Here is a 25592-nt window from a genome sequence, read left to right as displayed (position 1 = left end):
ATTTCCACATACAAAATATTTTACTTGCATGTTTTAGTCTCTCCCACACTTCAAGACCAACACCAGATCCAGAATAAAAAGAACAGAACTAATTACTCTGTCCGCATATCATATTTCACAGGATTAGTTAAGAATCACATTACACTTGTATAAATTGTTAAGGTCTGGTTTGTGTGTTTGTGTATCTAGCGTTGTTTTCCTATGAGTGTTTTCGTAAGGAATGCAGAGAGGAAGTTGGTGGGCTGTTCAACTTCCATTAAGGACTGTACACAATGTTATGATGGATGACCTTAAGGGAATATGGGTCTTGTGTGTTTGGCTTCAGATTACATGAGCAGGCATGGGTCAGGGAAATCTGTCCCAGCCAGTGATGTGATCCTAACAGGTGTACTGGCAGTTTAGGTGTCAGGAAGAGAAGGCAGGATAGAGGTAGAATATTCTTGAGGTAGAATAGCAAAGTCATTCCCCTGGGACAGCTTCTCAACACCCGTGAGATGTTTAGACAATGTGCCCTTGATGGTGCAGTAGTTTTTATTGTGTAAGATGCAACACTGGCAAAGTGTGAGTTGTAACAGTGATGACAAATGGAGGATCAGAGTATGTGAAGAGCAGAAGAAGATGAAATGATTGTAGAAGAGGGAAGGGAGGTGGGAGAGTATTGTGAGAAGTGGAGCTGTAGGTGGTGACCATGTGAGGAGAGATGGGAACAGAGGGCTAAGAGCAGGACTAGTCCATTTGGCACTTTCATCCCATTCTGCTGTTCCATAAAGTCATGACTAATACAGTTATGGTCTTAACTCCACTTTCCTATCTCTCCATGCAGTCCTTGATTCCTTTGTTTAGTAAAAATCTATCTCATTTTTAAACAAATTGAATGTCTCAGCCTCAAGTACTTTCTGGACAACAAATGCCACAGGCTAATGATATTCTGAGGAAAGAAATTCTCCTCATCTCTGTCTTAAAAGGGAGGCCTCTTATTTTTAAACCTGCATCCCCTCGTTCTAGTCTCCTCGCAGTATTCACTCCAATGAGTCCCTTCAGAATATTTTATGTTTCAATAAGATCATCCTTCATTCCTCTAAGCTCTGATGAATATAGGTCTAACCTGTTCAACTTCTCTTCATAAGATCAGCTTTCTATCCCAGGATCGAGTAGAATGAGCATTGTCTAAACTGTTTGAAAAACATTTTTGAAAAAAGGAGACTGAAACTATACTGAGTACTCCACTGCGCCTCAGCTTAGCCCTGCATAGATGTAGTAAAAGATTCTTACTTTGGTATTCCATTTCCCCATGCAACAAATACCATTTTTCCATGTGTCTTTCTAATAACTTGCTGAAGCTGCATTCTAGATTTTTGCAATTCATGTGCCAGAGCACTCAAATCACTTGGCTCTAACAACTTCAACAATCTCTCTCCATTGAAATCACATACTATGCTTCTATTTTTCCTGACGAATAGAATACAGGATAAAGAATAGGCCATTCAGCCCCTACAGCCTGCTTCACCAGTCAATATGATCATAGTTGATCATCCAACTCAGTTCTCTATTCCCGCTTTCACCCAATACTGGCACGATGGCTCAGTGGTTAACACTGCTGCCTCATAGCACCAGGGTCCCAGTCTGATTCCAGCCTTGGGTGACTATCTGTGTGGAGTTTGCACATTCTCCCTGTGTCTGTGTGGGTTTACTCTGGTTTCCTCCCACAGTCCAAAGATGTGCCGGTCAGGTGAATTGGCCATGCTAAATTGCCCATAGTGTTAGGTGCATTAGTCAGAGGGTGGTGGGTTGCTCTTTGGAGGGTCGGTGTGAACTGGTTGGGCTGAAAGGCTAGTTTCCACACTGTAAGTAATTTAATCTCTTCAGTGCTAAAACTACATTTAATCTTTCTTGAAAGCCTTCAGTGTTTGGACTTCAACAGTTTCCTGAGACGGAATTCCACATGCACATCACTCTCTGGGAGAAAAGATTCCTCCTCATCTTTGTCCTAAATGCTTACCCCTTATCCTTAATTTGTGGTCCCTGGCTCTGGACTCCCTATCATCGTCTCTTCATCTACCCTGAACAATCCCATTGGAATTTTATAGGTCTCTATGCGATCTCCCCTCTTTCATCTAAACTCAACATTTGTATCCTTATCATTACCTTAATGTGGATTTAAAACACTAGTCTTTGATCTACGTTTCTTACCTTGTAACAAAACATGAAGTTCTAGCATATGAAATTCCCTGTCACCTAGAGGCTCCTTTACCATGAGGTTATTGCTTGTTCCAGTATTATTGCTGATTACCTTCCTGGTTGACTTTAGAATGTACTACTTTATTAAACGACTTTATAAAAGACACTCTGTGAATTCATTTTCCAGGCTACATTTGCCAATCTTATTCTTCCAATCTGCATGAGGATTATAGTCACTCATGTCTGTTGCACTTACAAACATCTCTTTTTACTTCTGTATTGCAATTTAATTACTGTTACAGAAACTATAAACTATTCCCATATGTGACCTTGTACTTTTCCTTTTATATTTCTATTAAAAATTATTTTGCACTTTGCTATTTCAAGCTAAATTTATCTCTTGTTACTGTGATAATACTATCCTTAATAATTATGTGAGAGGTAAGGTGCTTCCTGTGAAAATATTGGTGAGTTCAGTGAACTTTTAATTGTATTACTGCAGGGTAAGCCTTGGCATGAACCTCCAATGTAAACTGTTTCCATTGGCACTATAGGTGTCACTGGAACAATCTCCTGCCACCTCAGAGGAACACAATCATCCTACTCCTCTTCACAGCCTGAGTGTACCGAGTTCAGTTATGTTACAACATTTCTCTGGTGTGCGCGGTCAAAATAATTCGCTACTTTGAAGAGTACTGGCTGCTTTTAGTACCATCATTCAAGCCCAATTTCCTGGCTCCTCAAACAGGCACATAGTTAATGAGTAGTGCAGAAACTGTAGATTACATTCCTGACAATAAATTGACAGCACTAATTTCAAGTGATCACTTAGACTATATTGACAGGCAAATGTGACATGTGCACCAGTCCCTGTGCACTACACTCAGGCAAAATCAAATTTCTTGCATATCTTGAAAAATAGCAAACTGTATTATGCCATTGGTGGATTAGTATGTTACGATAAGAACATTCAGCTTTACATCCACAATATTTAGTGAGATTTGAATGTGTCCTTTCTGTCCATGAAGTAGGGTTACAACACTGGGCCCCAGATCTTCCTCTTCCCTTGTTATGGTTCTGCTCGCCGAGCTGGAAGTTTTTGCTGCAAACATTTCGTTCCCTGGCTAGGGAACATCATCAGTGCTGTTGGAGCCTCGTGTGAAGCGCTGCTTTGATGTTTCTTCCGGTATTTATATTGGTTTGTTCTTGCCGCTTCCGGGTGTCAGTTTCAGCTGCAGTGATTTGTATGTGGGGTCCAGGTCGATGTGTCTGTTGATAGATGTTCTTGCCGTTTCCGGGTGTCAGTTTCAGCTGTAGTGGTTTGTATATGGTGTCCAGGTCAATGTGTCTGTTGATGGAGTTTGGGGATGAATGCCATGCTTCTAGGAATTCTCTGGCTGTTCTCTGTCTGGCTTGTCCTATGATAGTGGTGTTTTCCCAGTCAAATTCATGTTGCTGGTTGTCTGAGTGTATGGCTACTAGAGATAGCTGGTCGTGTCGTTTTGTGGCTAGCTGATGTTCATGGATACGGATTGTTAGCTGTCTTCCTGTTTGTCCTATATAGTGTTTTGTGCAGTCCTTGCATGGTATTTTGTAAACTACGTTAGTTTGGCTCATGCTGGGTATTGGGTCCTTTGTTCTAGTGAGTTGTTGTCTGAGTGTGGAAGTTGGCTTGTGTGCTGTTATGAGTCCTAAGGGTCGCAGTAGTCTGGCTGTCAGTTCTGAGACGCTCCTGACGTATGGTAGAGTGGCTAGTCCTTTTGGTTGTGGCATGTCCTCGTTCCTCGGTCTATCTCTTAGGCATCTGGTGATAAAGTTGCGTGGGTATCCGTTTTTGGCGAATACCTTGTATAGATGTTCCTCTTCCTCTTTTCGCAGTTCTGGTGTACTGCAGTGTGTTGTGGCCCTTTTGAAAAGTGTCCTGATGCAGCTTTGTTTGTGTGTGTTGGGGTGGTTACTTTCATAGTTTAAGACTTGGTCTGTGTGTGTTGGTTTCCTGTGTACCCTTGTGGTGAATTCTCCATTGGGTGTTCTCTCTACTAACACGTCTAGGAATGGGAGTTGGCTATCCTTTTCCTCTTCTCGTGTGAATCGGATTCCTGTGAGTGTGGCGTTGATGATTCGGTGTGTTTTTTCTATATCTGTGTTTTTGATGATTACAAAGGTGTCATCAACATATCTGATCCAGAGTTTGGGTTGGATTAGTGGTATGGCTGTATGTTCTAACCTTTGCATAACTGCCTCTGCTATGAGTCCCGAGATTGGTGATCCCATGGGTGTTCCGTTGATTTGTTCGTATATCTGATTGTTGAATGTAAAGTGTGTGGTGAGGCACAGGTCCAGTAGTTTAAGTATGCCGTCCTTGTTGATAGGTTCGGCCTCCTGTGTTCTGTTATGTATGTCCAGTAGGTTGGCTATTGTTTCTCTGGCTTGGGTTTTGTCAATTGAGGTGAACAGTGCCGTCACGTCGAATGATACCATGGTTTCTTCTTTGTCTATGTGTGTATTCCTGATGACGTCCAAGAATTCCTGTGTTGATTGTATGGAGTGTTTGGATCCGCTGACTAGGTGTTTCAGTTTTTGTTGTAGTTCTTTGGCCAGTTTGTATGCTGGTGTCCCTGGTAGTGATACTATGGGTCTGAGTGGGATGTCTGGTTTGTGTACTTTGGGTAGTCCATAGAATCTGGGGGTGTTGTTGCTTTCAGGTTTCATTCTTTGCTGCTCCGCTTTGGTTATCTGTCTGTTTTTTTGTAGATTCCTTAGTGTGTTGTTTATTCTATTGGTGAGTTGTGGTGTGGGGTCGGAATCCTTCATTTGGTAGGTGTTGGTGTCTGTGAGTAGTTGTTGTGCTTTACTGATGTAGTCTGATTTATCTAGGATGACCGTCATTCTGCCTTTATCTGCCGGTAGTATGATTATGTTTTTGTCATTTTTCAATGCTTTCAGTGCTTCCCTCTCCTTGGTATTGAGGTTATGTGTTTGTCGTTTTCTTATCATCATGGGTACTACCATTCAACAATCAGATATACGAACAAATCAACGGAACACCCATGGGATCACCAATCTCGGGACTCATAGCAGAGGCAGTTATGCAAAGGTTAGAACATACAGCCATACCACAAATCCAACCCAAACTCTGGATCAGATATGTTGATAACACCTTTGTAATCATCAATAAAACAGATATAGAAAAAACACACCGAATCATCAACGCCACACTCACAGGAATCCGATTCACACAAGAAGAGGAAAAGGATAGCTAACTCCCATTCCTAGACGTGTTAGTAGAGAGAACACCCAACGGAGAATTCACCACAAGGGTACACAGGAAACCAACACACACAGACCAAGTCTTAAACTATGAAAGTAACCACCCCAACACACACAAACAAAGCTGCATCAGGACACTATTCAAAAGGGCCACAACACACTGCAGTACACCAGAACTGCGAAAAGAGGAAGAGGAACATCTATACAAGGTATTCGCCAAAAACGGATACCCACGCAACTTTATCACCAGATGCCTAAGAGATAGATCGAGGAACGAGGACATGCCACAACCAAAAGGACTAGCCACTCTACCATACGTCAGGAGCGTCTCAGAACTGACAGCCAGACTACTGCGACCCTTAGGACTCATAACAGCACACAACCAACATCCACGCTCAGACAACAACTCACTAGAACAAAGGACCCAATACCCAGCATGAGCCAAACTAACGTAGTTTACAAAATACCATGCAAGGACTGCACAAAACACTATATAGGACAAACAGGAAGACAGCTAACAATCCGTATCCATGAACATCAGCTAGCCACAAAACGACACGACCAGCTATCTCTAGTAGCCATACACTCAGACAACCAGCAACATGAATTTGACTGGGAAAACACCACTATCATAGGACAAGCCAGACAGAGAACAGCCAGAGAATTCCTAGAAGCATGGCATTCATCCCCAAACTCCATCAACAGACACATTGACCTGGACACCATATACAAACCACTACAGCTGAAACTGACACCCGGAAACGGCAAGAACATCCATCAACAGACACATCGACCTGGACCCCACATACAAATCACTGCAGCTGAAACTGACACCCGGAAGCGGCAAGAACAAACCAATATAAATACCGGAAGAAACATCAAAGCAGCACTCCACACGAGGCTCCAACAGCACTGATGATGTTCCCTAGCCAGGGAACGAAACGTTTGCAGCAAAAACTTCCAGCTCGGCGAGCAGAACCACAACAACGGACACCCGAGCTACAAATCTTCAATCAGATTTCCTCTTCCCTTGTAATTTTCCATTTACCAACATTCATTAAGAATTTGTTTAATGAAACATGGGCCAATCAGAAAATTCATCTGATTACTACTGGTCCATTAAGACTTTTGGGAAGTGTCACAAATTGGGCGGTTATGTGATTACTACAAATTGTATTCATGGTGGGTCAGTTCACAATAACTCTATGTTGATCAAAAGGTTTGCCTATAGATGGATTTAGGTAAATAATAAGGTAGTCTGAAAAGGATTATTGTCACTTTGTGTTTGTCCTCAGCTTCAGAGCAATCTCTTGCATCTGGTTAGCATCTTGAATGATTGAAATAGTTGTGATATTGTTTCATAGCCTTGAATTTTGCTCCCACTGGCCCATATTATGTCCTTTCATATTCCCACCCACCCTGTGTTCTGAAGGACAGAGACTACAGGAGAAATATTATTTTGTCTATAGTGTGTTTTCCCCCTGGAATGAGATTTTGACACAAGCCAGGCATTCTGAAAGTAGTGGCAGCTGAGGGGAACAGGACAGGAGCTTTGTGTGGTAATCTAGCTGGTGTAATCCTCTTTGCAGCTGTTCAGTGTTATCCTGGTGCAAAAGGAAATTAAATCTGTGCTTGTGATATGTAAGTGATGATATATTCAAAGGTTTAAGATTGCCCAGTGGGTCTATAACACGTGCCCACTCATTTCATGGGAGCAGCTTGTTGACATGTCTGGGAAGATGTGTGTTGTGAAGACAGACTGCATTGACTTCAATATTAAACAAACATTTTAGCATGAACTGAAAGTATACTAAATTGTTATTATAAATCCCTCCATAATTTTTAACAGCTTAGTGTCCTGTAACAAAACTACAAGTCCCCAATGTTGCAAAGACCTGAAAAGGGTGCTACCACCACCAACTCTCACATCAGAATGCACTCTTCAGAAATATTTCTGACAAAAATTAGCTTACAGCGTAGCAAATAAAATTATTGTTGAAACTACACAAATGTAAATGCTGGTACCTCTGTAAATGTTTGGAGAAGTTAGTAAATGGAATGGTTTTAATGATTTGGTCTGTTTGATTGACAACTGTACGTGACTGGAGTTTGCCCTATTGTGATATAACATTCCCCAGAATCACACATGTTTGTGCTAAAACTTTAAGAATGGATTCATACTAACCTGTTTGACAACTTACACTTGTATGAAACAACCTCTAGAAGTATTTTATGTAACAGGACGACAATGCACTTGGTCATCTCTTGAGCTTTTCTACCACAATAAGTTTCTCAACATTTTCACTTTCATTTTTATACATAAAAATATGACTGCATAAATGAGACTGAAAAGCAGAAAAATTACCAATGTTGCAACTTGCACAATGTGTTCTGGTATATAGAGAGTATGTAGTATAATGATGATTAGTGCTTCCGTTTAATTTTTGGGTTTTAGTCTTCATTTAACTGGTCAAACTAAATTCATACTATTAGGTGAGTTCACCAAATATATGCAAGATAGACTGTTAAATTTTCCCTGAATGATGTGGGCAATGGTGAGTTGGTTTGGAAAAATCCAAAAACAAAAGTGTGGTTTTTCTATGCAAAGTTTGAAGTACAATCTGAGAATTTCATTAATGAATGGTGAGAAACTACTTTCATGCATTCAGTATCTCCTCAGTATCTAATTGCACCTCAGTTATTTGAAGTTTGCTCTTCTCCCACATGGCAGAGAGAAACTAGGCATCAACAGTTCCCAATATGAAAGTCAGAGTAGGTACCCAGCAATTCCAGCTTCCTCCTCTGGGTCTCCATCTGTAACAGCAATCCCCAACATCTAACATATCACACAGTACACTATATAGGCAGAGACCATCTACACACCTCTTTCCTGGATGGTGCCATTGAATATGCCCCAGCCTCACTGCAAAATTATCTCTGAAGCATTTGGAATACAATTCTCCATTTCAATGCTGCACTTTGGAGCTAGCTGAATCTTGCATTATTATCCTACTGCCCAGTAGCTTTGATCTCCTGGTAATTATGGCTTGTAATTTCTATAAGATCATACCCATTTGTGCTGTTGATTCATTTATTTTGTTGCAAAAAGATACATATTCAAGTAAAGAACCATTAATTTTGCCTTTGTACCATTTTTCCCCCTTTGACTATTTGTTACTGTGTTTCAATGTTCGCATAATCTGTCCCGCTCTAGGTATCATTATCCAAATAGCTGCCATGTATTATTGCCATATCCCTTTGCTTTGTAAGCCCATATTTTCACTCTCCCACACCCTCTCTCTATAGCCCTCTCTATGATCTCAGCATGGTTCAAGTGAAGCTGATCCCACCAGAATAACTCCCTTTACCCCAGCACTGGTGTCAGTGCCCCATGGAAATCTATTCCACCTACACCAATCTTTTAACCATTTATTTAACTCCTTCACTTTATTTAGTCCCATGCTAGTTTGCCCCTGGCTCAGATAGTCATTCAGAGATTATTACCTTGAAGGTTGTGCCTTTTAATTTAGCTCCTAAGTGTTCAAAATCTCTCAGCAGAAACTCCTTTCTAGTTCTACCAATGTTGTTGGTACATTGTGGATGGTGACCCATCCCCCAAGTTGTTTCCCCTGCCCTGAAGAGATGTCCTTAACCCTGGGCACCAAGCAGGCAATACAGGAATCCTGCTCACAGCTGCACAGAACAGCTCTTAAATACACTGTCCCCTATCACTACTACATTCCTGTTTCCTCTCCCCACCTGGATGGTTCCCTGTTCTGAGGTGTAGTGATTAGTTCACTCATCCTCTCTGCAGGCCCCGGTTGCATCAGCACAGCTTGCAAGAATCTTAAAACAATTGGACAATTGCAGTGCCTAAGACTCCTCAGTCACAACCCCCAAATTAAGAAGGTTTTTCTCTTTGTGGACTCTCTACCTTCTCTGGATAACTTACAATTCTGCCTCTTTTGGTGTCCTCAACAAGTTCAGCTATCATGCATTCCAACCCAAATTATGATAAAGATTGTAATGAGTTGAAGGTTCAGCACGCTACTTGTTACAATTTATCAACCCAGATAAGATCTATTTTAACCAACCAAATCCTTTATCTATGCCAAAATATTGCTTTCTAAATGATGCACTTTTGTGTTCTAGTCTTTGAAATTACACTTATCAAGTGCCTCTTAGAAATCCAAGTCCATCAGTATTACAGGTTTCCCCTTACCAACTTGCTTGCTAATTTCTCAGAAAACCCATTAAATTAGTTAAATATGATTCTCCTTTCACAAAGCTATGATGTGGCAAACTTTCTTCACTCAAAGTATTCTGAAACTTTATATTCTAATGTGCATGCTCATTCACTTACGATAAACAAGATAGATATTATTAGCGTTTTGAGTACTAAGGGTACTAAGAGATTGCAGACATATAGGAAGGTAAATGTCAGCATTGATCTTATTGAATGTCAGGACAGGATCAAAGTGTCTAGCATAGGGACAACAAATAATGATTACCTCTTTGTTTTCCTTTTCCAGAAACCAAATAAAATTGCTGTCCTGCTCCAAAGACATTCTATCATCCTAGAAAAGATTATGTGTACAAACTATAATTTTGTTACAGCACTGATAGCAGAACAGTTAAAAGTGATGTCAAAAATAAGCTAAACTGTCAAATGATTATAACTATGCTATATTAAAAGGCTTGTGTGTAACAATTCTTTCCTCTACATTCCAAAGAACTCCCCACATAACTTTTCTGTCACAGTTAAAGGTCCCCCTTGGATGTTGGGCAACTACAATTAGCGAATGATGAATCATCAAACAGTTGCTCATAAAAAAATACTAGCAAGAAGGAGAAGGCACACCAATAAAAGTGTTCAAAATATTTTTGAAGAGGCTTTCAGCTAATAAAACCCAATGGCTTAGCTTGAACATGGCCAAAAGAACTGCATTTCGCAAGTAAAGTGAAATTTACTCACGTTTTCATAAGGTCAGAAGAGCAAGTTGTCTCAGGTCTTTTGTCAGATGACTATTCTTGATACCTTCTGGTGTTTATCACCTCTACTAGTATGTTGTACTGAGTAAGGGATATCTGGGGTAACTCCCTGCCACCAATCCTTTTTTGTTTTGGCCTATCTGGGGATCAGTAGTAGAGGATACACCATGGTAGAGAATCTATAGAAGAGGCATTGCTTTTACACATCAAAAAGGCTTGTTGCATGATAGCAACCTTAGGAAGTTGGTACAGATACATCTTCTCCCTTCTAGAGTTGAACAGTTTGCCTCCACCCACAGACGGTGTGTGACATCAATATAATGGTTGGAGGGATTACCATTATAACAGGAATGTTCACTGATATTTGCATAATATTCAATTTCATTTGAAATCCCATCGATAATGAAATGTTCCTACTCACATGCTGTAAGAATTGAACTCCATCCTAGCTTGATCTGACTAAGATTTTTTTGCTGAGTCAAAAATCTGTAACTCTATATCGAACAGCGCTGTGGAAAGACTTAAACCTCAATGACCTGATGGAAGCTCACCACTGCCGTGTCAAGGATAATAAGGTATTGACAGTAAATGCTGAACATACTTATGATGCTCATATCCTTAGAATTAATGAAAAAAATGTAAATGCAGTAGGATGTATATGGATAGGACATTATCTTAAATCAAATGATAAAATACTGAAAATGCACTTCAGCAATGAGAACAGAAAACAGAATTGTACATCCGACAAGTTGCAGATTCATGCAGAAACCTGTCAATATCTGAAGAGAGAAAGAAAGTTCAAATTCAGTTTTATATTTTATCAGTACGGCTCAATGCTTGTATCTTTTTCCTTAATTGGAATTTCCATCCATACTTTGAGATTTATGTGTTTAGGGTCAGATTTGCCAGTTGCAGGATTTTACTGTAACATCTGTGCATGTGGATGAAATAATACCATGACACTGAAGAAGAGAAATTTTCTAATGTCCTGAGCCAATTTTCCTGTCTCAAACATATTAGATTAACAGTTATTATTTCATTTGTTCATGGAATGTGCATGATTCTGATAAAACCAGCAGTTATCACCTGTCCATACGTGTCTTTCAGAAGGTGATGGTTTGTTGAACTGTGACAGTTCATCCGATGTAGGTACATCAACAACGTGTCAGGATTTGGACCCAGAGGAGGTGATCTATATTTCCTATTCCAGATGGTGTATGACTTGGAGAGGGGTTTGTAGGAAATGGTGATGTTTCTGTCTGCCTCCTGCCATTGTCTTCTAGATGGAAAAGGGTTGGAAGGTGCTATTGAAGAAGTCTTATTCAGTTGCTACAGATCATCATAGAAATAAAACAAACCATAAAGCACTGTTTGTGACCAGCATGTCAAGCTGTAAAGCACTTTCAAGTCAATTACATATTTGGAAATGGTGACACTTTTGTAATGTAAGCAACATGGCAGTCAATCCCCCACAAACAGAAATGTAAACATGACCAGATAGTGCAAATGCTGCCAGACTTCTTATGTGTTGTTGAAGCTGAACTCAACCAAATGAAGAGTAGCCAAGCTTCTACGTTGTACCTTGTAGATGGTTGACAGGATTTTGGGGAATCAGGAGGTGAGTTCCTCAGCACAGTGTTCTCATTTTCTGACTTGATTGGAGGCCTCAGTGCTTATGTAACTAGTCTAGGGTTACATTTTTGGTCAGTCATAATGTCAATGGGATGTTGATGGAGTTTTTTTTATAACAATAATGGCATTCAATGTCAAAGTAAAGTGGTGAGGTGCTTTCTTGTTGGAGTAGATCATTGCTTGCTACTTCTCAGCCCAGCCTAATGATGTCCAGGTCTTACTGTATATCATCATGGATTGTTTCAGCATCTGAGGAGTCACAAATGAGTCTGAACATTGTGAAATCACAAGTGATCATCTCACATCAGGCCCTAAGTTGTAAGGAATGATGAAGCAGTTCAAGATGATTGGGCTCAGGGCATTATTCAATAGACAACAGACAATAGGTGCAGCAGTAGGCCATTCTGACCTTCAAGCCTGCACCACCATTCATTATGATCATGGCTGGTCATCCTCAATCAGTATCCTGTTCCTGCCTTATCTCCATAACCCTTAATTCCACTATCCTTGAGAGCTCTATCCAACTCTTTCTTAAATGAATCCAGAGACTGGGCCTCCACTGCCTTCTGGGGCAGAGCATTCCACACAGCCACCACACTCTGGGTGAAGAAGTTTCTCCTCATCTCTGTCCTAAATGGTCTACCCCTTATACTTAAGCTGTATCCTCTGGTTCGGGACTCACCCATCAGCGGAAACATGTTTCCTGCCTCCAGAGTGTCCAATCTTTTTATAATCATATACATCCCAATCAGATCCCCTCTGTTTTCTAAACTCAAGGTATACAAGCTCAGTTGCTCCAATCTTTCAACATAAGATAGTCCCGCCATTCCAGGAATTGACCTCGTGAACCTATGCTGCACTCCCTCAATAGCCAGAATGTCTTTCCTCAAATTTGGAGACCAGAACTACACACAATACTTCAGGTGTGGTCTCACCAGGGCCCTGTACAGCTGTAGAAGAATCTCTTTGCTTCTATACTCAATCCCTCTTGTTATGAAGGCCAGCAAGCTATTAGCTTTCTTCACTGCCTGCTGTACCTGCATGCTTGCCTTCATTGACTGGTGTACAAGAACACCCAGATCTCTTTGTATTGCCCCTTTACCTAACTTGACTCCATTTAAGTAGTAATCTGCCTTCCTGTTCTTGCCACCAAAGTGGATAACCATACATTTATCCACATCTGTCATGCATCTGTCCACTCACCTAACCTATCCAGCTCACCCTGTAATCTCCTAACATCCTCCTCACATTTCACCCTGCCACCCAGCTTAGTATCATCAGCAAATTTGCGAATGTTACTATTAATGTCATCTTCTATATCATTAATATATATTGTAAAAAGCTGCAGTCCCAGCACGGATCCCTGCCGTACCCCACTGGTCACCACCTGCCATTCCGAAAGGGAGCCGATTATCAATACTCTTTGTTTCCTGTCAGCCAACCAATTTTCAATCCAAGTCAGTATTTTGCCCCTAGTACCATGTGCCCTAATTTTGCTCACTAACCTCCTATGTGGGACTTTATCAAAGGCTTTCTGAAAATCCAGGTACACTACATCCACTGGATCTCCCTTGTCCATCTTCAGAGTTACATTCTCAAAAAATTCCAGAAGATTCGTCAAGCATGATTTCCCCTTCATAAATCCATGCTGACACTGACCTATCCTGTTACTGCTATCCAGGCTTTCTGAGGAAATCCTAAAGTGATGGCTTGAAACTTTGATTATTTACCTCCAACAACTATTCTCCTTTGTGTTAAGTATAATTTCAGGAAGTGGAATGTTTATTCCTGATTCCCACTGACATAAGTTATCCAGAGCTTATCGATTCTTTACTCAGTCAATATTTCCTTAATGTTGAGGGCAGTCTCTATTACCTCATCTCTGGAGTTCATTTCTTTTTTGTCAATGTTTAGACCAAGGCTGTAATATGGTCAGGAGCTCATTGCTTCTGGCAGAATGCAAGCTGAACATCAATGAGTAGGTTATTGCTGAGGAAGTGCCACTTGATATTGTTGGTGACATCTTCCATAACTTAGCTGATGATTGAGAGTGGACTGATAGGGCAGTTATTGATTGGGTTGGATAGCAGCATTGTTGCTGTTACTGGAACAGTTCGCTGGGGGAGTAGACGACCTGAAAATCAATCACCTCTGAATCTGTACTCATTGCTGTTTGTATAGCTTTGCTATGTGCAAACTGCTTTTTGTGTTTTCCAAATAACATTGCTCACAAATTTAGGATAATTCCAGAATTGGAAAGGTACGATAGAAATGCAAGTTCTTACGGATGTTAACATTTCCAAGCAAGAACTGTTTCGACAAAATATTACATTTAGAGTATTAATCTTTTCCATTTTGAATGTATGCAATAATGTTGTGCAAGCTCTAACATTTTCTGTTTTTATATTAGAAGACTTTGTGTTTTAGGAAGTCATGCTGAGATATTATTGTACATTTTGTAGACTCTGTAGATAACATTGTATTATTCTCTTCCTAAATGGGAAAGTCTGAAACTTTGGTGGTCCTGTCTATCCATGTGTCATGCTGTCTGAACTAATCTGAAAGAAGTCCAACTATCCAATGTTGCTTCAATTATTTTCACCAATTCCATGGGATATTCCAAAGGGAATAAATTTCCTTCTATCTTTCAGAGACTGACTTCATTGAATACAATTCAATAAGACAAGAACACTGCTATGAATTTCCAAAAATTGAGGATTCTAACCATTGTGTTGTTAAATTGCGAAATACACAAACTTTCAACAGTTTAGGATTTAAATTGGACATGATGCCTACTGGCATGCCATATAGCACCGAGTGAGCTGCTGAGTGGTTGCAAGCTTCAGTAGACAGCTTCCGTCTCTGTGGGGCTAGCACCACTTAAAATCAGCCTACACTAAAGGATTTGTTTCTTATTATTCACAGGATATTAGCATCACTGGTTGGATTGCCCATTGCCCATCCCTAATCAGTGAAGCGTTAATCACAAAAAAACTGAAAGAACTGCGGATGAGGAAATCAAAAACAAAACTAGAAGTTGGAAAAGCTCAGCAGGTCTGGCAGCATCTGTGGAGAGGAATCAGAGTTCAGAGGAAATGATCACTGAAATATTAACTCTGATTTCTCTCCACAGATGCTGCCAGGTCTGCTGAACATTTCCAAGAGCTAATCACAACTGTGTACCTGGAATCACATGTAGGCCAGACCAGGTAAGGACAGCAGATTTCCTTCCATAAAGGACATTAGTGAACTATATGCTTTTTTTTAACAATTGTCTTCAGCTTCTTATTCTAGATCTTTAAAATTTAATTCAAATGTAACCCCCTGTCACAGTGGGATTTGAACTTATTTCCCCAGTACCATTGGCTTGATGTTCAGAATCTAGCCCAGTGACATTACTACTGCACTACTGCTTCACCTGGTGCCTAAGAATACATATCTGGGGTAGGAAGTGATTACAGAATAGTTGAAAAGCAGCACACATCTATAGAAATGGCACCAAAAGTCAAAGAGCATGGCCTGTGGTTTATAGATTTTGCACTGGAAGAAAAGAGTGGTTCCATTTGCTCAAGAAGCCAGCTGGCATACTGGAGCAGCAGTTGGGACAGGTATCTATTGTGGTTAATACCAGCAGTCTATTTTCTTGAGCCTGGATATAATGCTGCAGGAAGTCTATACCACACGGAAGTTCAGTGAATGCAAAACCAATGCTGAATCCTAGAAAAGCATTCTTAGCATCATGCTCCAGTCATCACTGCTCATACACACCGACCAATGACTGCTAGCAACCATTACTCATATTTGACTTCCAAAACTCACTTTACTGTCCATCCTGAACACTGCTCCGAGCTGTCAATTCACAGAGTGTAACTTTGAACAGAAAACTGCAAGTTGGGACTGTGAGGGGAATCTCAGCTTCTTCATAAAAATCTAATCTTGTTTCTATTCAATGTTCAGAATTTAACTGAAATTTATTATTAAAATTCTAAATTTCATCCAAGAAGGGATACAAGCTATTCACTGAACAGCAGCTGAAGTTAGTTACATAAGAAAACTAGTTTAAATAGATTTTTCCAGATCTGAGGCTGTGCTAACTCCTTCATTTCAAATCTTAAATAAACAGGTTTCACAGTGTGTATTGGAGGGTTATGGGTCAAGCACAAGCAGGTGGGACTAGTTTAGTTTGAGAACATGGTCAACATGGGCTGGTTGGACCGAAGGTCTGTTTCCATGCTGTATGATTCTACGAGTCTGGATTATTATCTGAGCCACGTGCAAATTTGTATATAGAAAATATGATCAAACCAATGAATATCTGGCTCAAAGATTGATGCAGTCGAAGTGGGTTCAGCTTTGAACGGCCAATACTGAGTGAAGTGGTGCTGAACCATTAAGACAGTCAATGCCTGAAGCATACTGGGACCCCTGTTCTCATGAAATGCATAACTAGGGAAGTCAAAATATCTTCAAAAAATAGTGGAGACCAGGAATCAAGGAAGACAAGGAAGATGTGGTAAATTAGAACAGAGCCAAAACAAGACAGGAAGGAATTAATAAATAAATCAGCAAATATGGCAAGCGATTATAAAAATATTAAAAGGACAAAACCATAGACTCTTCATCCAAATGCACATAGCATTCCAAACAAAAAAGATGAACTGATAGCACAGATAGAAGTAAATCAATATGATCTATTAACTATTAATGAGTCATGGCTGCACAATGAGATCAGGACCTGACAATTGAAGGGTATATTTGGAAAGGATAGAAGGCTAGGAGTAGTTGGATGAATGATTACTGTTCAGTAATAATAGCATTACCATAATGTTTAAGGGATGAAGTAAGGTCAGGAAACTAGGATGTATAAGTTGCTTTGATAGAGGTGAGAAACGGTAAAGGCAGGAAGTCAGTTGCTGAAGTGGTGCTCAGGCCCCTTAACAGTAACCACATGGTAGTGCAGAATATAATGGAAGAATGCAAGGTAGCCTGTCTGGTATGGTAATAATCATGAGGGATTTTAATCCACAGTAGTCTGAAAAAAATAGATGAGGAGTTCATAGAATGTTTTCCAGGGAGTTTCTTAGAACAGCATTTTCTGAAACTGATCAGAGAGCAGGTTATTCTAGATGGCTTTGCTTGCTGACACTATTGAGCAGACATATTAGCAGCAGATCGAGTTCTGTCCTATAATTATAGCAATTCAGAGCGACAAATACCAAGAGATGATATCATCTTAATGAACAAGTATATCGGGTAAGAGGAATAAAGTGTTAAATTAGAACTTTTCTCATAATTTTAAAAATCGGCTTAATATTGTGTGCATATGTGGTTGGCCATCATTATCAGTTGATAATGTGAGCAAACATGTTGATTCCAGACCTGGTATTATATGCTGAGGTGGATGAATGAATTAATAACCACACAGTGGCAGTAGCAGACAGTTAAGGGGTATTTCAGAATACAGCTCTAACGAGAAAAAACAGCCACCTTCCATGGTTAACTATAAAGGTGAAAGATAGCATCAAACTCAACCGAAAAACAATTAATTGTCGAGTAAGGGGTGGCAGATCAGAAGATTGGACAGAATATTTTTTAAAGACAAAGAGTAACTAAAAGATTAAAAACTAAGAAGTTAGAAGTGTTTAAAAAGGAAGACAGATTTTAAAAATAAAAGACTTAACACTGTGAGCATTATTTCTATAGAAAGTGAATCTGGGAGTTTAATAGTAAAAACAGGGATGGTGGATGAATTGTATAGATATTTTTGATTGGTCTTCACCATAGGGGATACAAGTGACATCACAGAAATACCTGCAAATCAGGGAAATGGAAGGCAAGGAGTGCTTTGAGAAAATGACAATCACCAGGGAAGCAGTACTGAATAAATTGTTAGAGCTCCGGGCTAACAAGTTCCTGGGTGCTGATAGAAATCATCCTAGATTCTTAAAGTAAGCGATTTTAGGTTTTGAAAATTCTCTAGATTCGTGGATGGTTCAATTCAATGGAAATGTTATAAATGTAGCTCTTTGTTTGAAAGGAAGGGAGGCATAAAGCAGGAAACTACGGGGCAGTTAGCTCATGCATAGAGAAAATACTTGAAGCTATTGTTAAAGATGCAATAGCTGGACACTTAAAGATAATTCAAGTTAATCTGGCAACAACATGTTTTTGTGAATCTGTATCGATATTTCACCAACTCATTGGAATTGTCTGAAGAAATAATATGTGCTGGGATATTGGAGAACTAGTAGATATCCTATGCTTAGATTTCTAGAAAGCATACGATAGGATGCAACATAAAAGATTATTATGAAAATAAAATCTATGTGTTGGGGCAAGATATTGACACAGATAGAAGATTGGCTATCTAACAGGTAGCAGAGAGTAGGCATAACTGGATCTTTTCTAGTTGGCAAGATAAAGTGAGTGATGCATCAGGGACTGACACTGTAACCTCAACAGTTTACAATTTATATAAATGAATTTGAAGAAGAGACCAAAGGTTTGGTAATTCATTTTTCTAAGGACAAAAAGATGTGTTGGAAAGTAAATTGTGAAGAGGACATATATAAGCTATGAAAGGATGTGGGTAAGATAAGTGAGAGAGAAAGTTTCTGACAAATGGAATATAATGTGGGGAATGAGAAATTGTTCGTTTTGCCAGGAAGAATAAAAAAGAAGCATTTTGTTGAAAGAGTGAGATATTTCAGAGCTGTGAGAAACTGAGAGATTCGAAGTGCATGTACCACTTAAAGGTTATATGCAGGTGTTGCTAGGAGTTAGGAAAGTTAATAGAATTGCAAGGGAAATTGAAAAAGGAGGTCATGCTTCATTTATAAAGGGCTTTGATAAGACCACATCTGGTGTATAGTGTATAGTTTTGGGAGTCCTGATATCTCAAGAAGGATGTAAATGTGTTAGGAATAGTTCAGGGAAAGTTTACGAGACTAATACTTAGAATAGGCAGATTATCTTATGACGAAAGGTTGGACAGGTTGGGCTAGAATCTGTTGGAATTTAGAAGAGTAAGGAATGTTTGATTGAATCAATCTGAGTGTATTTTTCTCCTGTGGGAGAACTTAGAAGTGGGGATCACCATTTAAAAATATGAGTTCTCCATGTAAGACTGAAGAGAAGATTATTTTTTCACATCGGTTGGGAGTCTTTTCTCAAAAGGCAATGGAAGCTTTGAATAATTTAAGGTAGAGATAAATGGGTTCTTGCTAAATAAGAAATGCAAGAAGGGTAGAGGTAGGTAGAAATATAGAGCTGTGAAAAGAAAACTGATCTGTTGTGATTGCATTGAATAGGGAAAATAAAACTGACCCAGCAATGTAACGGTTTGGGGGTTCCATTTGGAGTCATAACAAATTGGCAAGCTTCATCTGGGGGCTAGTTGTAACATCAGGAATCTGGCTAATAGGGCAATAATGTGGTCAGTTACTGATGGATCATAAACTGTGGGACTCTTGGAAAATGCAACCATAATTGGGACCGTGAACATGGAAGCCAGAATCTAACGATGTATTCATGGATTTGGCAGCTGTTTCTTCTCTCCCTTCTTTTCCTCCTGATGCTTCTCCCTCTGCTATTTTTGCCTCTTCCTTGCCCTCTTCACCTTTCTCAATGTCTACCTCAAGTTGAAGTCTTTGTTGAATCTTTGTGGTGGGAACAGCTGTTCTAGATTGTGGAACATGCAATCTGAAATTGGGACATGTGTTCTGGTGAGTATTGGAGGGCTCCTTCAGAGTAGCCAAGGTAGTGGAATTGTTGCTTCATTATCTAAATCACTGATAAGAGCCAGAATAAGAGAATAGTTGGCTCTTATTCTACATGTGTGTATTATGTGTGGTTAGGTTGAAGCACAGAGACACACGCCTGGTGCAGAGTAATATCCCAACACATTTGGGAGTGTCGAGGTGGAGATGCATAGGGTGGAAACTCCAGAGACTTTGGTCCAGTTATCTTAAGGCACAACCTTGTGATCTGCAAAAGAAGGATGGATATAGTGAGGAAAAATGTTTCACTCATCATGCAGTTTGGGAATAGATTTCCCTGTCAGAAGTGTTATGGAAACAGGTTCAATTGAATCAATGAAGAGGATATTGGATGATTATTTGGATGGATACAATTTGTGAGGATATGGGGAAAAAGCAAGAGATTGACACCAGGTAATGATGCTCATCTAATGAGCTGGGCCAGTCCGGATGAGCCAAATGGCCTCCTTCTGTGCCTTAGCACTTTTGTGATTTTGTGATGGTGGGATCAAACTGGAGATGCTCAAGCGGATGGAATTAGAGAAACGCAGTTACCTCAGAATGTTTGGTCTGCAGATTAGAGGAATAGGAAGGGATAAAGCCATTGAGTGATTTAAAACCAGCCAACGGTTTTAAAATTAAAGCATTATTAATCAGAAACCTATGTAGTTTACCAGGCAAAGAGGTGACAGGTGAATGGGACTTGGTGTGAGTTAGGTCTGCAGGGCTTTTGCTTGACCTCATGTTTAGGGATATGGGAATCTGGCCAAGAGTACTTTTTTTACAGGCATACTCAAGACACAGATGAGAATTTAGCAAGAGGTGGGCTGAGGCAGGAGGACAGGCAGGTGATGTTACAGAAATGAAAATAGGTGGTCTTTGTGATGGCACAGTTACTGCTGTGATTCACTGCTGCAAAACTAATTGCCAGGTTGTGAGAACAATATCGGCTTATCATTAGTGTAATTGGAATTTCTGTTGCAACCTAATACACAAAGGAAAAGGTAGCCACAGTAAATTGACAGGAAATATGTGGTTCAGCTCCAAACGTTCAATTCAGCAACTCTTATCTCCAAGGTATTCATCTTTACAAGAGCGTGGAAATTTCTTTAGGCCTGTTTTCATGACAGAAATTGGTGGTACACTCAGGCCTTATCAACCTGTATGGAACAACCTCAATTATCTGAATAAGACCGGCGGGGAGTGTTTTGTTCAGATAACTGGGCATTCAGATAACTGATGGTTCAGATAACTAATAATGTTTTATGGAACTTTGAGATCTTGTTTGGATAATCTGAAATTTGGATAATTGATGTTCAGATAACCAAGGATGTTCTGTATCTAGCACATTGTGTGCACCTGCTGTGTCTCCTGAGGGGGCTTGTCAGTCCAGTGGCCTCACAAGAAAATGCAGCAGGCAGAGAATAGGAAGAAATTGGCCTTTCTCAATTATTTTCTTCATTGTTGAATCTCAGGGCTAGAATTAGCAACCTTGCATGTATAGTAATGTAGTGAACTCAAGAGGGCAAGTAACCTTGTTGTCTTCCTTGACAACAAAGCAACATTAGATTAAATGAGGCTTCAAGGAGCTTTGGAAAAAGTGAATTCAATAGGAATAATAGGTAAAGTCACCAATAGTTGAAGACATAAAAAGCAGTTGTTTGTAATTTTTGGAGGTCAATCATCACAATCCCAAGATATCACTGCAGAAATGCAGAATAGTGTCTTAGGCCCAACTGCCTTCAGCTGCTTCATCAGTGACCTTTCCTTCATCATTGGGTCAGAAGTGGAGATGTTCGTCGATGATTGCACAATGTTCTGTACCATTCGCAGCTCCTCAGACATTGAAGCATTCCCATGTCTGTATGCAACAAGTCCAGGATAACATTCAAGTATGGGATTGATATTGGCAAGTAATACTTGAACCACACACGTCAGGCAACGACCACGTCCAAGAAGACAGAATGTCATCCTCTCCTCTTCCTGTTCAGTGTTATTATCAGCACTAATTCCTTGCTGCTAAAGTTCTGGGTTGCCATTAAACAAAAACTAAATCGAGCTTTAGAAATACTGTAACTACAAGAGCTGACAGGAATCTAGGAATTTTGAGGTAAGTAACTCACATCCAGTCTCCCCAAAGCAGTCTACTATCTAGAACAAAGAACAATCCAGCATAGGAACAGGCCCTTCAACCCACCATGTCAGTGCTAACATATTTTGCCCTTCCATTTCTTCACTTACAGGATCTGTATCCCCCTATTCCCTTCTTATTCATGTATTCATTCATGTGCTTCTTGAATGCTGCTATTGAGTCTGCTAATTTACGATCTGGACAATGATAGAATACTATCTACCTGACTAGATGATGCAATTGCAACAATATTCAAGAATTCAACCCCATCTAGGACGAAGCAGTTCACTTGCTTGGCACTCCATTTGCAACTCAATTATTCACTCTCTCCTTTACCAACACACATCGACTGCAGTGTTTAATATATACAAGATATGTTGCAGTAAATCACCAATGCTCATTTGATTGCACCTTCCAAGGAGAAGGACAGTTAATGCATGGAAACACCACCAGCTGAAGGTTTCCTCAAAGAGAGACTATATCTCTGTTACTTCACTGAGCTGGATTATAATCCTGGAAATTCCTTCCTAATTGGTGTACCTGAACACAGACTGCAATGATTTAAGAAGACTGCTCACCACCACTTTCTCAAGTGTAGTTCGGAATGGGCAAAAAAATAGACTTTGGCTGCAGTGCCTTCATCCCATTAAAATCATATATTCCTGACAGTGTGAAAACAAACCAGTCAGCCCATACTGGGCCTCCAAAGAGGATCCCAGCCAAACCCACCTCCCTATCTCTGCAACCCTGCATTTCCTATGGCTAATCCACCTAATCTGCACATCTTTGGACTGTTGAAGGAAACCCATGCAGTCAAAGGGAGAACGTGCAAACTCCATACAGACAGTCACCCAAGGTTAGGATCAAACCTGGACCCCTGGCACTGAGGCTGCAATGCTAACCACTGAGCCCATGAATGATAAAGAAAAATGGCCATATTACTGGAATAAATTGAAATTTTAATCCAATCTATTTAAAACAATCTAGTATCAGTAAGCAGTCTGATTATTGTAAAATCCCAATTAGTTGATTCATTTCCATAAGGGAAGGGAACCTGTCAGCCACTTGGATCTGACTTCCTTCCTAAACCAATATAGCCAACTGACCTTAGAGATGGTTTAGCGAACAAACTGTACACACACAGCTTCAGAAAGAGATTCACCACTACCTAATCAGAGTAACAGGGATGGACAATGGACACTAGCCTTGTCACTGAAGCCAACATCCTGAGAAAGCATTGGGTGAGATCCATATGGCAAATTCAGACCTAACTTTCGAAACTAATTTTGACTTTTATTCGTTAGTCATCCTGACAGGACATTCAGGACAGCTTAATTCTAATTCAATCTTGTCACTTTCATTGACTTGTAGAATACTAAAAGAAACATGGAAAGATAATAACTGAGAAATAATTTAGCCTTAAAAATAATACACTGTATTAGTAATTTATGTATGCACCACAATTGGATTATTTGTTGGCTAAGTAAATATATTACTATGTTGAATCATTTTCAAGCAGTGACCAATGTTGAAGCCTGCTTGTTTGCTGATCATGTCATGTTAATAGATTAGTGATAAGTCTGATCCATAAGGGACCTGTTGGTACAGTGGAAACATCGCAAACTAGCAGTTTAATGCAGTCCAAGTATTTTGGCAACTGAGCAAAACTGAAGATAATAAACGTCAGAGGAATATTTATGGGACAGTAGATGGAGAATTGCCAATTCCCTCCACAGCAATCAAAGCCGTGACATCTGCTATCTGCGTTAAAGGTCAAGCAAGTGGGAGTTCTCTTTTCATGTAACACTTTGTCCCTTGCATATCTTTTACTTTTGGACTGTTTTTGTCAAATTGTTAACTATTTGAAACACAGGCTGTTTAGCATTGTTTTAAGCACTGCAAGTATTGTTGCTCAGCCTTCTGCTTACACTGAAAACTCCTTTGTCTGTATTAATACACTACAAAAGTTATAAATTTGTATGCCTGCAGTAGTTGGCATGATATGGTGTGATTGGAAACAGTTTGAATGTCCCTACACCAATCAGATTCCAAAGCACATTCTGCATGTTTCAGTGAGGATTTCCCATTTCTGATCATTTCTGAATAAATGTCCATTAAATTTCCAGCTCTTATTGTCAAGTGCTCTAATAGATTAATAAAGCTGAGAAAGAAATGTAGACTTTCATTCTAATACGGGGCTGAGAGTGTGGTACTGGAAAAGCTCAACAGGCCATACAGCATTCGAGGAGCAGGAGAATCAATATTTCAGACAAAAGCCCTTCATCAGGAAACTCTAATACTACTCTTCTCCACTATAGTGTTGAGTCCTTTTAGCTGGCAGATTAATAGGCAAGGATTGGCTAATATTTGTTTGTGAATTGTTGACAGATGACCATTACAGCCACACACCTTCTGCTGTCTTCACCTGACAACTACACATTGGCAGCTCCAACAGGAATTGGAATTGGGAATTCTGCTTGCTTTTTCTCTTCTTAGCGCTGGACTAATGTAATCAATTACAGTGTCCTTAAATGCTATGTTCATTATAGAATAGAATATAATAAGGAAATGCTGCACAAGCAGCAGAAAACAACGAAAGATTTGAAATTTACATGGAACTCTTCACAATCTCGGGACAATGTAACAATGTAACTGTTGTAATGCAGGATATATGGCAGCTCTCACAAATAGGAAGGTGATAATGACTTGATGATATTTTTCTGTGATGCTGATTTGACAGGTAACTGTCAGTCAGGGTAGCAGGAATAATGTGCCTTCATTTGTTCCAAACAGTATCATGGGATTTCTACCTGAGGTGGCAGACTTAATTTGGTTTAGTGAATCATCATGGAAGATGCAACTCCACCAGGGCAGCAGCCCCTCAGTCTGTACACAAGTGTCACCTTATTTTGTGCTCAAGTCTGTGTAGTAGAGCTTAAATTCACAAGTTTCTCATTCAGAAGCATGAGTACTACAAACTGAGTTCTGGCTGACATTCACTTTGAGACTAGGCCTATTTGATTCTACCCACTGCTGTAACCAGGCAAACAATCTGGGAACCTCAATTTAGTCCATTTAACTTGAGAAACCCATTAGTTATCAATCAATCAGTTAATCATTAATCAATTTAAACTCAAAATCAAGCCAAAATTTACTAAATAATTAAACTTCAATTTTTCTTAGGAGTGACTTTATAACTTCCCTATAGGAGCTGCAAGAGAATTACCTGAAGAAGCACTTTATAACCTGTGCTCCCATGATATGGTGATAGCGGACTGATGACTTCATTCACTCTAGGGAGTAAAATATTAGATGTTGTCCAGGGAGGTAAATAGGTAAGAAAAATGCAAAGAATTATATTTGTCCATTCTTTAATGACTGACTATGGAAAGTGTTTGGAGAGGTCTAGGAGCTAGGCATCCGCACAATTTCTTTAGTCTTCAAGAAAATCAAAGAAGTAAAATGCAATCTATATGTAGAAATATACTTTGAAATATCAGACTAAAGCATATGTGTTATAACAGAAACAAAGTAGGAGATATGCAAACAATAAGAGCTACTTCTATACAAATTTATAAGCATACATATAAATGTGTACATGTATGCAAGTTCAAATTTTAATTAGCAAATAT

Source organism: Hemiscyllium ocellatum, chromosome 12, assembly GCF_020745735.1.
Source record: "Hemiscyllium ocellatum isolate sHemOce1 chromosome 12, sHemOce1.pat.X.cur, whole genome shotgun sequence".
NCBI classification, from domain to species: Eukaryota; Metazoa; Chordata; class Chondrichthyes; order Orectolobiformes; family Hemiscylliidae; genus Hemiscyllium; species Hemiscyllium ocellatum.
Note: the sequence above shows the minus strand (reverse complement) of the source record.